This window comes from Pteropus alecto, unplaced genomic scaffold, assembly GCF_000325575.1.
Source record: "Pteropus alecto unplaced genomic scaffold, ASM32557v1 scaffold69, whole genome shotgun sequence".
Taxonomy (NCBI): domain Eukaryota; kingdom Metazoa; phylum Chordata; class Mammalia; order Chiroptera; family Pteropodidae; genus Pteropus; species Pteropus alecto.
In genome coordinates, this window is record NW_006494610.1 from 4,082,341 (window position 1) to 4,088,881 (window position 6,541).

The 6,541-nt window shown below is 36.1% G+C and overlaps 1 pseudogene; it reads right to left on the reverse strand.

The window, feature by feature from the left end:
* Positions 1-5,195: 5,195 nt before the first annotated feature.
* LOC112474030 lies at positions 5,196-5,311 on the reverse strand (annotated as a pseudogene).
* Between the last annotated feature and the right edge of the window lie 1,230 nt (positions 5,312-6,541).

The following is a 6,541-nucleotide window of genomic DNA, read 5'->3' on the forward strand; positions in this document are numbered from 1 at the left end:
AGTTTTATAGAGACCGATGAGCAAAATAACACAGTGTATATAATTTAACATTAGATTTTCTTTCAAAATATTCATATCTTCTCAAGAAAATTCTGTCTTCCTTCTTTTCCCACATCAGGTGACAATAACCTCAACATAATAGTTTATCAAAGCCTGCCCTAAGGTGGACAAATTAATGTCTGACCATGGAATTTCAGGCATTGTCCAGTGCTCTGGGATACTGGGATAATCTTTTGGGTTCATATTAACTCCAATTTAGCATCACCAGAAAGAGTACATAGAAATTATAGTATGCTCAATAGAACAAGAGAAAAGAGAGAAAATTTATCATTGAAAAGCAGATACAGCAAAAAATATTGAATAGAGATTAGTCAATTATTGTTTATATTCTATTTGTTGTCATATACTCTAGAAGCATTCTTGAAAAAAGCTTCTTTGACAGTATAAAAATGAACAAATGATAGCATTATAGGAAATGGGGTGTGTGTTTCTGTGAGGCATCTGGCACAGGCATCTGTTGGAGATGGGACACCAGCTCATTGCTCTTTTCCTATGGGGAAGGTCTAATTAAGTAGCAGACAAGCCTGGAAGCCCTAGGGTGTAGTTCAAATCAGTATCCAAACATTTATATGTGCTCACAAACCCCTTAGATCAGTAATACTGAAGCGTGAATCTCAGCAAAACTAGTTCAAACTTTCATGCCTAGAATATGCAGAAGTTGAGAGAACTTTTATGAGGCATTATGTCCAGCACTAAGGCGTGATAGAAAATGACTAAGCTAGAAGGAACGTCAATAAGTAAGTTTCCCAGCAAAAGCTGCTATTTAAGTACATTTAAACTAGTTCAGAGAGAGCTGTTTAAAATTTTTTAAATCCCCAGTGAGTGAGATTTTGTATGAATATCTCACAATCTTTAGAATCAGGGATTTTTGTTTATTCTCTAAATTCTGTCTTTCCCCCATCCTCTCTTCCTTTCTCTTCCTTCTCTGCCTCCTGCAGATACTGAATTGCTGCTTATTGTCGAATATATGACTCCACATATCTCATGGTTCTTTAATGGTCCTCCTTTAATTAGCTCATCTCTAGTCTGAAGAATTTATTTACAAAGGTTTTGCTCATGGGGCCAGTTTTCCCAATTTCTGCTCTTACTTCTATCTGTGAGAGACAAGACATATGAGACCTAGATGGATCCTCTTAATGTTGACCAAATTAAATTTTCTGTGTAATCTCTTTTGAATTTATTACTTTTAGAAATTAGATCAAAGCTTATTTTTATTTTAAATTAATCAAAATATCATCACTTTGATTCATGGGAGTTTATTTTCTCTACAAATGAGTATTATTGAGAAGATAATAAAACAGTTTTTAGTAATCTTTTATTTTATAAATTGAACTTTGGGGTAAAAAAAGTGGAAGAGATAAGGAAAAAAGTAAATATGAGACCACGGACCTGATTGTCCCTAGGTCTGCAAATGGGTAGTGGTGTCTGGGAACCCCTCGCTCCCCCTTGTGGTAATTGGGACTAGAAGTACAACACTCAAGATGAATAAATAAATCTGACTTACTTTTTGAACCCAGTGACTGAGGGAAAACCATGGTCCCACCCCAACAAAGAAAAAGAAAGCAAGCTCATATCCTGTAAATGATGCCTCCGTTTACATTTTATATGAAAGTGCGGGCCCAGTGAGGCTGCAGGGCTTACCTACATTGCTTTGAAAGCAAATGCTGGTTCCGTTACCCGGTGTGCTGTATACTCAAACTTTGTAAAAGTCACTCTAAGTCTTCGTTTTAAGACCCGTTTCTTAACTAGAGTCTGGGGAAGTTGAGGAGCTAGAGGTAATTTCAAAACTTCTAGACGGAGAAGGATGTGCAGGAAATGGGGTGAGGGTGGAGACAAAAAGAAGGGAGAAAGAAAACCCTTTTATTTTTAAAGTAATCCCCACAAACCAAAATTTCAAAACTTCTGAATACAGCAGAAATTAGTGTCACACTTAAAGATCTTGAGTATTTTGATAGTATTAATTCATTTTCATTACTTTTGATTACTGCTAGTTTTGGACCTTCTTTTCCCATCTCATTTTTTATGTTTACCATCTTCTCTGATCTTCCTCCCCTTTGATTTACCTTTCTGCCTTTTTGAGAACAGAATAGCATTTTCTAAATTCCCAGCTATTTTGGAAATAAATGTTTGATTTCTAATATTTTAATGCATACCTTTGAATTTTCATACACATGCTTGTTTTTCTTTTGAAATCTAGTTATTCAAGTTATCCTTTCCCTCAAAATAAAGGTATAAGCCTCCTCATGCCAACTACTGACTATCCCTACTGTTTTATTTTTGCCTAATTTTAGCTTTACCTTTTTACAGCAAAAACAGGTATTAATTTTATAGTCAAGAGTAAATTACATTTACCAATAAATTTTGTCAATTGTTGTTACTCTGTTATTTTGTATATCCTACATCTCCTTTCTATCTTCATTTTCCTTTTCACTGAAGTATATTTTTAAGTGGTCTTTTAACCAGGTTTTCTGGTTATTAAAATACTATAATATTTATATTTCTCAGTATGTCTTTAATTTATCCTTACTCTTAGATAATAATTTAGCTGAGAATATATGTCTGGGTTATATGTCCTAAAAACTTTGAAAATATCTTTTTATTGCATTCCAACATCTGTCGTTCCTGAAAAGAAGTTTATTTGTTCTCATTATTTTGTGAATCATCTGGCAGCTTTTGAAATGTTCTTTTTAGTCTTGATTGTCTAGATTGACTATGATTTGTCTAGATGATATTTGTTTGCATGCTTTTAAAATTTTTTTGTCTTGCCCAGAACTCTAGGAAATATATCAAATTGAAGATCTTACTCTTTCTTCTATATCTAAAAATTCTCAGCCATTCTCTCTTATAACTGCTGTTTTCTCATTTTTCTCAATTTCTCTTTCTGGGTCTCTTAGAATCTTGATATATCTCCAATGACTCTCATTTGCCATGTGTCTCTTTACTTATCAGTGATGTGCTGGGTGAATTCATTAGTAACATATTTCTATTTACTAGTTGGTATTTTATGTCCAGTCTAAAGCTTTTCTTGCTTCTTGATTTTTTATTGTAATGAGTACATTGATTTATTTTCGAAATGTTTATTTTGATCTCTCATATCTACTTTTCTTATTTCTATTTTGCTTCATAGTTTATTTTATGGATGTGATTTATTTACGGTTTGAACACTAAACATGCTTCATTTTAAATTTTATTTGTTTCATAAAGTCAGTTTCATTTAGAGTAAATTTACCTTTTGGTTGTTGATTTTGTTTTACTTAGTCTATTTCTTCGTATTTCTTCCTATGTTAATTTACCAATTTAAGATATGTATGTTAGTATCCTTAGATCTTTTGTGTCAACCCAGTTCAGAATGTAATATTGTGTTTTTTTCCCCAATTACAGTTGATATTCGATATTACTTTATATTAGCTTTAGGTGTAATATTGCTTTTGATTTACTATTTTGGCTGTATGAGAATAGTTTCAGAGGCTCCCACTTGTCTTTGTCCACTATGATAGCTCTTATTCCATAGGCCAAAGGTTCAGTGTGGACGTTTCACCAATTGCCAAATACATCAGTCTCAATTATATAGTCAGAAACTGGGAAATGCTTACTGAGACTCACAGGCTCAAGGCACATATGATTATATGTCAGACCTTAGCCAGGACTCCATTTTCCAGATTCCTATATACTCCCCACCGTAGCAGCAGGGCCAAGATGACTCTTTATCTGGATATTAATATAAACTATTTCATTTCCAATATTTCTTGAAATATATGGTTGTTTTTTTTTCCTAGAATATGATTACCTGAATAAATGTTCATATGTACCTTTGAAAAAAGATTGAAGAAACATTACTATGTGTACTCATTGCGGTTTTTCAGTGTCCTCCTTTTTGAAGAGGAAGCAAAAGTTTCCAGATGTGAAGACTGACATATCTGTAAACTGGGCAAGGCGTCAAGGCTTCTTATTGGAGTGACTACTGTCTGCCTCCCAGTTATTCTTGTAGTAAGCTGAGTAGTGCACGAATGCCCATCTATTTTGCATGGAGATTGTTATGGTTCTGTTACAGATAACTGCCTAGATGCCAGGCCTCTTGGGCTGCAACTGCACCCCTGTCAATATGACACTTAACAGCATTCAAACTCAGCTGTTTGGTCTTGTCCTTATAAGGTCTTGGTTATAGTCAGCAACCCAAGTTCTGTAGAGGCCTCTCTTACCTTCAGCTGTAGTTTATAGAAAAGAACCTCCAGTTAACTCTTTAGTTTTTATGCCTCTCTTCAGCAGCATTCCTTTGGCTTTGCATCTTTCCATGGAAGAAAATCACCTGGTGGGTGTTCTCAACATATATATTTATTCAAGAATACACAGTTACCTGAGACTTTTAATTTTCTTTCTACCATCTGCCACAACAATTCAACTTTGCTTAACACAGGCCTTCTCTTTACCTTTTCTATGTTATGAGGAACCATCTCCTGACGTCCTTGCTCGTTTAAAATTCTGTATCTTAGGAGAGCACTTTTAAAGCTGGAAACTCCTCCCTGTGCACTTTTTTGTTCTGGACCCTTTGAACAAGCACCCTTCAAACCTATTTCTATGCTTCCATAGGTACAAGCTAAAAAGCTCTTGCAGTTCCTTTGGAGTGTATGACCTTTCCTTCCTTAACAGATCTGGTACGTCCTCCAACTAGTCTATGCCACGATTTAACTCTATATGCCTGGCTAGTCAAGAAGGGAGATGGGGTAGATCCTTAGGGGGAACTGTGGTCTTAATGAAAGAGGCCTCTGCATTGCCCCCAGCATAAGTAGTGTTAGCTCTTAACAGAGGCAAGTCAATTCTGTAGGCTCAGAAGGTTCAGAGGAATCTGGGCATCTAAAATCTTAAAGAATTTCTCCCAGATATCTCCATTCCCTGTGTCAGGCTCCTAGGTTTTCCTCACCAGGACTCTGATCTTAACGTAAAAGACTCGCCTGGCTAGAACATTTAAACTTTTGAAGCTTAGCTGCTCAAATTATTATATCCTGGGCTTGGTCTTCTGCCCAGGATACAGTATTTTGTCTTTACTCCTGATGTATGGGGTTGAGGGCTTGTATGTTACCAAAGAAGCCTTCTTGCTTTCATACCTGTTTTTTTCTTTTCTTTTTTTTTTTTTTTTAGGCCCACAGCACCTGGTCCTCTTAGGTGGTCTCCCATCCAAGTACTAATCAGGCCCGACCCTGCTTTGCTTCCGAGATCAGACATCGGGCTTGTTCAGCATGGCATGGCCGCAGAATGTGGACCATGGCTCTACTGGGGTGCGAACCCAGGACCTTCTATGTGTAAAGCAGATGTGCTAACTGCTACACTATGGAACCACGTCCGCTTTCATACCTGGTTTTAAAATGCTTGGTAACTGCCTGCAGTGTTTCATTACCTTTTTCTATAGCATTGATGAAGTTTAGAAATAATCACCTAATCCCAAATGCACTTGTAATTTATCCCTTCCATAAGTTTCAAACACCTGGTACATTGTACCACCTAATGCACCGACCAGTATACCAGCCCAATTCACCACTGATAAAAGTTTAACAAGTAGAATGCCAGGGGCTGTTTATGTTCCACCAGTGATGGGTGTGGGGTTGGGGGTGGAGATCATCCAGGCAAGGAGTGATCCAGCCTCGAATACTGAATTATCATATTTATTGTCTACTCTTTTAGGCCGTTCCTAAACTTGGTATCAAGGAGCTTGGGTACTTGACAAAGGTATCTTCTAGATCAGGCATTTTGTAGAATTTTTTATAAAACATCATTGCCTCTGAGTATTGACTCTTCGTGGCCACTGAAATAGCTACTCAGCCCGGAAATTCCGAAGAAAGTAGTAATGGAATCTGTACTGCATCCAAGCTTAAGACCTTCACTGTATCTGTTCCTGTTGCTGATGTTCTTGAAGGAAAATCAAGCTTCCATTTGTTTTTTCACCCTGCCTGCCTCCTATCCCAAAAGTGATGAGCAGAAATACAGTCAGTTAATGATTCAAAATTTAGATATTGTTGAGTAAGTTTGAAGATTGCCAGTAGAGACATTCTATGTCCTAATTGAAAAAAAAAAAAAAAAAGACATTCTGAACTATATAGAAGCTGAATGCAACTTTCAAACAGCAGGTACTCTTTGCTATAGCTGACAGAAGACCTTTAGAATGGATTCTGGAGTTTTATTTTCTTCATCTTGTGTGGATAATTGAATTGCAGTTTGCTGAGACAACTTTAGTTGGTGACATGTGTACCACTCTGACATTTTAAAGAAATCTTGGTTTCCTTAGTCATGGAAAAATAGAATACTAAATGCAGAAGTTTTCCAGAAAGTGTATTTTAGACTGACAAATGATTATAGCTTCTGTGAGGAGAAATAAGCCCATTAAAAGCTTTTTAATGTTCTCTAAATCAGTTTTCTTTTGTCTAGAGTCTTGATGATATGCTTGAAAGCATTGTTTTTATGCTAATAGTAATATAGCAATAGCAATAAT